Here is an 11,130-nt window from a genome sequence, read left to right on the forward strand (position 1 = left end):
ACAAATCACGTGTTGTCTAGGAAAGGAATCTGGATACTCACTAACAATAACGATGGCTGACTAACGCATTCATCCTGTTTCTTCAGATCCCTGTCATTGGTTGATCACCGGCTGTTCGCAGTAGCCTCGCTTTCAATGCTGCCCCTCTGTCTGGCTTACCGCGTTTATGCTTTCAGTTTAGACTGTTTGCCCAGCCTTCACACACGCACGCAATCATTGTGGCTTTTAGCCTGTCTAGGAGCACTCAATTTCGATGAAGCTCCGAAATTTCGCAGGTATATAGCTATGATTCTAGTTGACACCACCGTATTTTTTCAAAAGCGCTCAGTGTTTTCGATAACAGTAAATTTCTTGCAAATGTAAAACAAATTTCATGCTTCGTACTGCGGTGTTTGTAATTCATTCTGTGCCCCTGGAGGCGAGATTGTGCCCAAGAAAGGTGTTGATCTACATTCTAAGCTTGAAATTGTATATGAGCTGATTTGTCTCAATGCTTCATAACATGCATTTCAGTTAATTTGATGGAACTCTCAATGGAATAAGGACAGGAGAATGACTGTTCATGTGGTCCACTGCCATATGGCAAATAAAGACAAAATAGGGATGTCGTACAGAATTTACAGGTTGGTTGTTTCGTTCTGCTACCGTTATTTTGTCTTGCTGATGACATATACAGCGGACGGTAAAAAGAGAAAAACACTTCACTATTGCTAACGAATGAGGCAAGAAAACCAGACTGAAGGCTGGGATGTTAAGCCATCTCCTAAATAGAGATCACTCCACTTGATGCTGAAACTTGTGTGCCGACTATAGCAGATTTCAACACAGCGACAGCACTGTGTCGAGCAACTGTTTCAGACATTTACATGGGCCATATGACGTTCTCATCGGTGACAAGCAGTGTTTTAAAACACATCTTTGCACGGGCGTTTAATATGATGACGTAAGCGCCGATTAAAACAGCGGCGATCTTCAGGCTTCTCCTCCCTTCTACGGAGAAGTGCTTAAAATCTTGACGACACCACTGTTGCCGAAATTTTCCATTCCAGCCGCCTTCACCTACTTGGTGCCGCTCGTTGTAAGACGCCACCAGACAACGCTTCGTGGGCTTTACTTTCGGCAGCGTTGGTGATGTTCCTTCAAGCAACTGTTTCTTCGCAGTAAATGTACCGCTGCTGGGAGGGCCGGGAGGTGCCGGGAGGGCTGAGGCCCATTCTCACTAGTAAGGGTTGCAAATCAGCTGTCCCCCGACGAACACCCTGTTAGGTGCTAAAATGGTGCAGAGATGAGCGCCCTTCAGGAAGGGTGCATAGGATGAGAGTTGAAAGGGCGCTCATCAGTAAAAGACTCTTGCTTCATGGTTGGATCAGTGTGGAGCTCCCTTCCAACAAGCATTCGTAGAGGTGGTATGAAAAATTAGTACCTTTTAATGGGGGTGCCACCATTCCATCCTCTAAAGCATCATTAAGTGCACCCTTCCTGATGGGTGCTGATCTCTGCACCCTTTTTGAGCACCCAAGATTAGGAAATGGGTGTTCGTCTGGGACAGCTGATTTACAGCCGTAAGGGTGAGAAATTATTTAGTGTGCGCCGTGAGAGCCGGGGGCGCCGGGAGGGCCGAAGCCGCTGGGGTGGGCGACGAAAGGGCTGGGGGCGCCGGGAGGGTCGTGGACGCCTGGAAGGCCGGGGGTGCCTCGAGGATCAAGGCGGCTGGGAGGGGCGACGGAAGGGCTAGGGGCGCGGGGGGGGGGGGGGTCGTGGACGCATGGAAGGTCGGCGGTGCCTCAAGGGCCGAGGCCGCTGGGAGGGGCGACGGAAGGGCTGGGGGCGCAGGGAGTGTCGGGGACGCCTGGAAGGCCGGGGGTGCCGGGAGGGCCGAGGCCGCCGGAAATGCCGGGGGTGCCGGGAGGGCCGGGTGCGCCGGGAGGGCTGGGCGCGCAGGGTCGGACGAGGGCTAAAAGCGCTGGTTGGGACGGGGTTTGTGGAGGGCTGGGTGCGCCGGAGCGGCAGAGTGGAGGCCCCAACCTCTGGTCGTCAGATGGTAACAGTAGTGCTACGTGTATCCTGGAACTTTTGCTCCCTCTGACCTTGACTAGATACATTGACAGTCTGAGACATGAGGCTTCGTACTGCAATGCCTTCTCTGCGTGAATCTTGTATCCCGTACTTCGAACTCAAGCTGCGTTTTATTTCCAGAACTCAACTCATGGCAACAGATGACCAGCCTTTCAGAAATTTTCCAAATACGTACCGCTAAAATAACGAATGCCTTATAACCTTTAATAGACTCTCGCAGACCACACCAATCGCACAGATAACATGTAGGGGCTGACATCTCGACGTACATCATTGAGGAAATTTCGCGGGATGTAGGTTTCGAAATTTTTTTTGCTGTGCGACCGAGCGAAGGAGGTCAACACAAAGCATTGATGCTCAAGAGGACACCGAACGTTTCTTAAAAACTGACCAGCGAGGCAGCACAAAATTATGTTCCGTGAATCCACATCTCGCAAACTTTTGTCGTTGACTGTACCTCTTCAATGTGCGCGTACATATCCAATTATGGATTTCAGTCGCTGGCAGACGGCAGACCGCATGCTGCTTTCCTTAGGTACGGCATATGCTGCGTGGTATTCAACGTCCCGAAGTTGCACATGGTATATGAAATGGAGTGCACCGATTAGAACCGAGCACTGGGGTTCCTGAAAGAGTAGCGACGTCGCTCAGCTCACGAGCGTTCTGGCATTTGCCCTCCATCGACATGCGGCCGCCACGGCCAGGATTTATCCTACGTCTTGTAGCTTACCTGATCCGGCTACTGGCAGGCGAATGTCTTGTAACGAACTCTTTTACCGGCCAGCGTCTCACGAAGAACACGTGAAGGATGGCGCGATACCAGCGGCACTTTTCTGCTGGAACATTGCCGCAGCAAGATTAGCTGGCACGTCTTCGTAGCGGAGACGAGATTCCTGGCTGCTCGTGGACGTTGTTGTTGTTGTTAGCCTATCAAAAGGTGGCACATACCCACACTGGGGGATCGGCCAAGAATCGGGCGACTATTCACCTGAACGCAGTTAATAAAAAGGAAATGTACGTGGGAGCGCAACACCGGTGAATTCTTCGTCATGAACAGAAAAGGGATGAGAGTTTTGATTTCAAAATTATAAGAATAATAACAAAGAGAGAGAATAAATAATAATGATTAAGTCAAGATGTAATAATTGATAGAAAAGTTTAGAACACTTAGCAAGGCAGCCAGTGAGATTCTATCAGGAAATTTAGAACAGCGGTACAAACAGATCTGTGGCTTAACCCAAATGTGGTGGCGCCAAATGATAGCAAGAGCGGGCTGCTCAAACTAAGGCCAAGATGCTGCAAGGGCTCCTCCAGCAACCTTTTTTCTCAGAGAGTTGAATCGGCGACAATACAGCCAAAAATGTTCTATAGATTCAGGCTCACGGCAAAATGCACAAAGAGGAGAGAGCGCCAAACCCGACTTGTGTAAATAGAAATTTAGAGGGGGGATGCGGCAGCGCAGCGTCGTCAGTGATACTTCAAGCTGCCGAGAGCAACAAATTTTCCTGTTCCAATAATATTTAAGCTGCTCATAATCCGCCGATGTTAAAAGTGTTGTCTTGCGTGCTTAAAAATGCACGTCGCCGAAACCAAGATGCTGTAATATAGGCTGTAGCCGGGATAATTGGCAACACGGGGCCGCTGAGGGAACCCTTTGCGAGATTGTCAGCAATCTCATTTACTGTCACACTGCTGTGACCGGGAACCCATACTAAATGAACAAGGCTCAAATGCGGAGGAAGTAGGGATAAGAAAGTTGTTAAAATGGGACCGTCAACATGTGCAGCGAAGGACGAACACAAAGATAAAGAATCAGTAATTACTGCAACTGCTGTAATAGAGGGGTCTAGCTTGCGTAGAGAAAGTACAACTGCTAGAAACTCTGCTTGAAAAATAGGGGTGAAATCTGGAAGGCGCAGTGAAAAGGACCAGTCTCAATGCGAGCAAAATATTCCCACACCTGCTTTTTCATTGCATTGCGATGCGTCAGTGGCTATTGCTATATCTGTAGGTAGGGTCCTCAGATGATCTTCTAGAAGACCATTTGGAATACTCGGTGGCAAATGTTTTGCATTTTTTGGGAATATTCCGTCGAAACCAATGTGAATAGCGGGCCCATTGCGAAGCGCAGGAAGGATATCATAAATGTTTACATCTAAAGGCTGAAGTAAAGTTTGCACAAACACTACCTGAGGGGAATTGAAACGAGACCAGGGGACACCAAAGAAGGAAGTCGGCTAACAACAGAAAATGCTTTGGGAACGGTGGAAATGGGATTCATAGATCTTGAGGTAAGTTTGCACAGTTAAAAATTAAAGTCGTGATAAGAGAGGCGGAATGCGGGCTTCAAGGTATAGCGCATTGATAGCCACAAATTTTAAAAGGCCGAGGCACATGCGAAGTGCTTCCCTCTCTAAAAGGACGAGGGGACGAAGTTTATATGTAGCCGAGCTTGAAAACAACACTAATCCAAATTCTAAAATTGGCCTGACATACACAGTGTAGATCATTAATAGCGCATCACTGCGCGACCTGCGGAATCGCGTGACCGTCCTCCTCTTCGATGTCGATGGGTGCTGCCGCGAGCAGGGATTTCTTCCTTGCTATTGAACTGCAACTGTTTCCGATCGCTCTATAGTTTATAATTTGTGAAAGGAAAAAAAATTTAGATTACATTTAAGAAAGTTGTGAACGATGCGAAGCGTAAATTCTGATTATAAACGATGCTAAGATGATGCTGCTGATGACGATTCAAGTTGGCTGATGAGATTTTAGGCATACACAACGCATGACTGGGGTTTAATTCTGACAACGTGGTGAGCAAATGCGCCCTCGCATTGGATGTAAGCTTTGAGGAGGATGCGTGATTCATAAAAACCAGAACCCATCAAAAAGAAAAAGGAAACCGAAAGAAAAGGAGCTTCTAGAAAAAATAACAGAGCTAACACATACAACCACAGAACTAGGGACGGAAAAAAGGACACAAGCGTCTCTCGTTCTGTGTTAGCGCTGTTATTTTCGATTGCCGGGAATTACCACGTCACACAAAAGGTAGGTTTAATGAAGATTCTTTTCGCTTCTGACAAGCACGCGTCTCGGAGGACTTGCTGAAATTCATATCGAGAAATCACGCAGCATAGAAGAAAAGGTTAAGAAGCGTTTAGGATTGGGCAAGTTGGTCAGATATGCTAAAGGGAAGAATTGCGCAGCATCAAGTAACGAGGACAGCAGACGCTTGTGCATGTGTGTGCTCTCCTGCTGTCCTCGTTGCTTGGTGCTGCGCCATTCTTCCCTTTAGCATGAAAGACAGGGACGCAGCGAGAATCGGCACGACCGCACATCAACTCGCTCATCTGTCTCGACTTGTTTTGGAATTTATGCTGGGGCTTCACTACGAGATAAAACATGAAGGGCAATGAGGCGCTTTGTCAAGTCGTTCGTGCCTTGTCTCGTCTCTTTGCATTGCTCTTTCTCAGTCCCGTCTTTCGTGCACTGTGCCTTAATTTAGTACCATGTAGCGACTAGCCCAGACAAACACCTTATTGCAAGCCTGGTGCGTCGGGAACTTAAGGGGACCGAGGATTTAATACCACTCACGGGAGATTAAGGCGTCGATTGCCAGCAGCAATCACGTGCTTGATGGGCGGTGATGCCAGGCCTCACACAAACTTTGTAAGAAAGCGATGCCGGGACACCAACGGGTAAGCAAGTACGCCGAGTGTACAACAGGCATCGTTGGCTGTTAGCCAGAGTGAAGTGAACCAGATGTCACTCAACGATCACGCAACCCCACTATAAAGCGGGGGATGGTGGGGTCACTGCGGCGGGGTGAAGCTGAACCAGAGAGAGAACACGACTGCAGTCTCAGCTTTGGCTGGCAGAGTGGGTTAATGATATCCAAGTCAAGATCAAGAGAAAGAAATGGGCTTGGACAGGGCATGTCATGCGAAGGCAAGATAACCGTTCGTCCTTCAGGGTAACGGAGTGTTTTCCAAGAGAAGGCAAGCGTAGCTGCGGGCGGCAGAAGGTTAGGTAGACGGAGAAGATTAAGAAGTTCGCGGGCATAGGGTGGCCACAGAAGGCAAAATACCGGGTTAATTGGAGAGACATGGGAGAGGCCTTTGCTCTGCAGTGGGTGTAGTCAGGCTGATAATGATGCTGGTGATGACAGTGTGAACATCAGTAAATACTGTTCTCTGCATTGTAAGTGAATCTAGGAATAAATATCTGGGGCATAATGCAAGTAATGAATGAATGCAGTCACAGGCTTCGTGAATATCGCGAACTATTGCTCCGTCTCGATTTCGGCTTCTCCTTGCGTGGCGCTAGTGTACGCTTACATAAAAAACCTGTGCTTTACTATTAAAAGTGCTTCGTACAGTTTGCTCACTTGTACAATAAGAACTCGCTAAGCGTGGAAAGTGGAGCCACTGATACGCGATCACACAAAGATCTCATGAATATTGTTGTATTTACTGTTGTCTATTTCTAGCCGTTCCTGGACTCATAATTTTTTATTAGCACTCTTCTTCCCAGGAAGAGTGCATATCAAAGCTAGCTGCTGCAACTGCAGATAGAGGTTGAGCTCGGTACCACGGCGGTGCTCTTCCTATGAACAAATTTCATTTGCAATCGCACGAAGTTGTCACCTCTTCTGTACCGCTGCGCAAAACTCGGAAACAGTAAAGCAGGCACTGTACGAGATTTTGTGCGACTTTTGCCCGACGTATAAATATTAGATTTAAGAGCGGTGGGAAGGGGTTCCTTTGAGAAAAACACAGTGACCTTCATCTTTAAACGTAGAGATTTGCTGGCCTGTGATTCAAGTTACTGTATTAAAGGAACGGTTTCAGTTTCAGGATAGAGACACAGGGAGAAAAAAACTTTAATTAGGTGATCAATTCGCAGGAGCCGGGTGGTCGGGGCCCCTAGTCCAGTGCTCCGCTGGTGGCAGAGAGACAGAGCCTAGAGAGACTTTAGGGAACCATCCTGTGCCCACCCCCTTCCCAAGAGCACCTTTCATGTTTCGCTGATATCCGCTCTTTCCGATATTATGCTGAGGCACTCCTTAAAGACGGGACCGGGAAGCCAACAATACCGGGCGTTGTAGTGCTCCAGCTAAATTCAACTTTACGTGTGTTCCTTATAGGAGGCTGTGGGTTCAAATCTGCCAGTTCACTGCCACAGTTGTCAGGGATTGTACCACAGTTCTGCCATGCTCAGTTTATAGGAACAAGAAAGGGACAACTTGAAACAGATTGTTGAGGAAGTTCACATCTTACGTGTGCAACCCGATGAATGTGTTAGCTCGACTTCTGTCTCTATCCTCCAAAAAGAATTAATTTCCTTATCACGAAACCATTTCGTTGCTTTTTCCTTTTCTTTCGATATGCATTTTGTGTCATTTATGCTGCGGTCTTTTCATGTCTTCACTTCCACGTGCGGTTGCCGTCTTACAAGTTTCGGAGCTGGTTTGTTATCCTTTTCATGTACGAATAGTGTCGTTTATGTTGAGCCCTTTCATTTTTTCTTTTCCTCACTTCCACGTGCAGGTTTCTTCGCCGAAGATCTTTTGCTGTTTTACTATTTATGTCTTCATCTTATCTCACAATTGGTGTTAGCGTCACACGCGCAATCTATCTATAAAAACGATAATGTTTTTCAGTAAAATCTCAGTTTTATTAGAGCCCTGATTTGTCGCCTGCCTCCGTCCCATGTCTGTTGCGGTTCTTACTCGTTGTGTCTTACCAAATGGCCTACAACGTTGCCCTCGTAAGGTGTTAAGGGGTGTACACACTGCGATGACATAACTGATAAAACACGCGTGAAATATCTTACTACTCGGTCCAGTTCCTGAACGATGTCCGAAGCAGTAAGTGTCACTCAAGTGGTTTTAAAGCGCAAGATTACGCACTAGGTTTCACTCGCGCCCAGTCACATCATGGCTGCGAGAAGTTTGGCAGTGCGGGGCATGTGTTCGTACAGTCCAGCCCTCCTTCATATCACCTTCAAGTTGGCGATGAAGAATGAGGCGCGACAGCGCATGATACTCTCTCAATCCGTCAATCAATGGAAGCTTTATTTCCGCATAGAAAAAAAAGTTCCACAAAATATTTGGACCTATAATCTACATGGCTAGAATACGCTCCAATACAAAGAACATATTTGGGAAATCGTGTAAGAAATGTGTAAACTGTGATTTCAGCAAAATTCAAAGAGCAAAAATTGCAGGAAACGCATAAGCTTCGCCTTAAGGGTATGACACGATAGCGTAATGGGTGAATTCCCTTATATGCACATCTTCTCTACTCTACATTCACAGATCCATGGGAGTCCCCACACCCCTCCTGGCGCAGTATTTGCAGAGGTCAAGCGATGCGCCACTGCCCTGCGACGGCAGGTGCTCCCATCGGTCCTGCAGTGGACGTGGTCAGGCTGATGGTGGCGATGATGAAAGATGTTTTCATAAAAGGCTTGGGCGGAAGCTGGACCACTTCACAGTCTCGAGCCTGAAGCTGAAATTGTTCCATTAATGCAGTAACTTCAACACCCCTTAGGAAAGTATACGTGTAAAGATGTGAAGAAAATACTGCGACACCCCGTTTTGATCGCTTGTAAATGTACCAGGTATATATCGGGCAAAAGTTAAACAAGATCTGATCTAGTGTCCTGGTTTACCGTTCCCTAATTTTGGCAGCGGTAAAATGTGATGACGGCTTCTGCGGTGCGAGCGGATTTACAGTCGACCGCACTTATAACGGCCGCAGTTATAAGAAACGCTCGCTTATTACGATCCACGGTGGAACTACCGTCAAAATATGCATTACGGCTATGAAACTGCGTGTCAGATAAAACAACCATGGCCGCCCCACTCAGTTATTGCGATCAAAAAGAAGCTGTAAACTTCCCCTGCTGTCAAAAAAAAAAAAAAAACGCGTGCTTTGCGTCAGTCCGGAGGTCGAAGAGCGTCTCCCATCTCACGTGATCCCTCCACTCAATAAAGCTCAATAAAGTATCGCCCCCCCCCCCCCCCCCCCCCAAAGAAAAGAGAATAAAAAAGCGCCATTAATACTTAGCGTGCCCAGACAGGCTAAAAGGCACAATCGGTGCATTCGTGAGTGCCGGCTGCACAAAGCGTCTTAAACTGAAAGCAGAAGCGCGCTAAGCCCGACACAGGGGCAGCATTGAAATCGAAGCTACTGCGAACAGCCGGTGACAAACCAGCGATCTGAGACGTTTTTAAACAAGTTACATAAATTCACGAGGTCCTCCTGGCTCATCCGGACACGTGTCATGCATCGCCTTCGCAAAAGAAAATCCGCCTTCTGCGCTGCCGCCGTGTGCAGGAAGCACACAGACGGCTGGCTCACATGAGAAGCAGTACCTTCATTTCTACATCCTTAGAACGTCGTAGAGGGACGAAGACGACCGTGCCGCCCTACCGTAAAAAGTTGCCGCCAACGCTTCAATCGCTCTCGTACAAAGCTGGAGAGCTTAGAAAGCGGCTTGATTGAGTCGGTCTCCGGGAAACAAACGTTGTTCAACTGGGCTTCATAAAGAAATAAGGGCGACATTTGTCCAACTGTATGTTTTTGCAGTACTAGGGCAAGCCCACTTATACAACGAACGCAATACGCCTGACCATCACGTTCGTTGTAAGTGGACTAGACTGAAGTTCATTGGAAGAGCACTGCCTCGGGACCGAGCTCAACCGGTGCCTGCAATGGCGAAAGGTAGCTTTGAAAATAACGCATTCTGGATAAACGATTTTTAATAATAACTTATGATTCAATAAACAACTACAAATAGACGATAGTAACTACAATCTTCATGAGACGTTTGTTTGACTGCGCATCTATATGGCTCCACTTTCCTCGGTTTGCGAGTCCTTCGCGTACAAGTGATCCAATTGACCGAAGGAGCAGGCGACAGCATTCCGACCCACCCGAAGCAATTTTATTAGCAAAACATAGGATTACGTGTGTGTGTGTGTGTGTGTGTGTGTGTGTGCGCGCGCGCGCGCGTGCGTGCGTGCGTGCGTGCGTGCGTGTGTGTGTGTGTGTGTGTGTGTGTGTGTGTGCGCGCGCGCGCGCGTGTGTTGTGTTGTGTGTGTGTGTGTGTGTGTGTGTGTGTGTGCGTGTGTGTGCGCGCGCGCGTGCGTGTTGTGTTGTGTTGTGTGTGTGTGTGTGTGCGTGTGCGTGCGTGCGTGTGCGTGCGTGTGTGTGTGTGTGTGTGTGTTTGTGTGTGTGTGTGTGTGTGTGTGTGTGTGTGTGTGTGTGTGTGTGTGTGTGTGTGTTATAGCGAAACGCAAGGAGTAACCGAAACCGAAACGAAGTAACAGTTCACAATATTCACAATGTGATTGACTGCATTCATACATTAAATGCATTATGCCTTATAGTACTCATTCCTAGCTTCACTTGAACTTTACGGAAGTTATGGATCGTCGCACGAGCCGAAAGAGAGGAAAGCGTGTAGAAGTGGGCCGCGACGAGTGCAATGCTCCCGTAGCCGACAGTGTCGAAACAATGGGCAATCGTATGAGTGAGGAAAGAGGGCAGCATACAGAAGTGGGCCTTGATAAATGCAGTACTCATGGACCCTACTTTGTGAGGACGATGGACCGTCGTGCCAGCGATTACACGGGGCGGCGTACAGAAGTAGGCCGCGACCAGTGGAGAGCTCCCGCATACGACTTTGCGGAAACGATGGACCGTCGTATCAGCGCGGACACGAGGCGACGTACAGAATTTGTCCGGGAGAGACGAGAGCAATCACCAATCATGACCACGTTTAACCCAGGTCAGAAGAAAATCGCGTGTGACGATACTTGTACCAGACGTCTATCTTTCCCGCGAAAAATTGGATTTTCAACGCTTGCGGCAGCTGTGCCGACCAAACTCTCACAACAGCTGACCCCCGGCATCTGCTGTTGGCAGCATCTGGCCCGCGACACTCTTCTCGAGTAAATGATACGCAGCTGGAAAACGCCGCTTGCGTAAAAAGTAAAAAAAAAACTTTAGCTCATGCCCTCTGAGCAAGACTTTGCCACCC

This window comes from Amblyomma americanum, chromosome 1, assembly GCF_052857255.1.
Source record: "Amblyomma americanum isolate KBUSLIRL-KWMA chromosome 1, ASM5285725v1, whole genome shotgun sequence".
Classification (NCBI taxonomy): domain Eukaryota; kingdom Metazoa; phylum Arthropoda; class Arachnida; order Ixodida; family Ixodidae; genus Amblyomma; species Amblyomma americanum.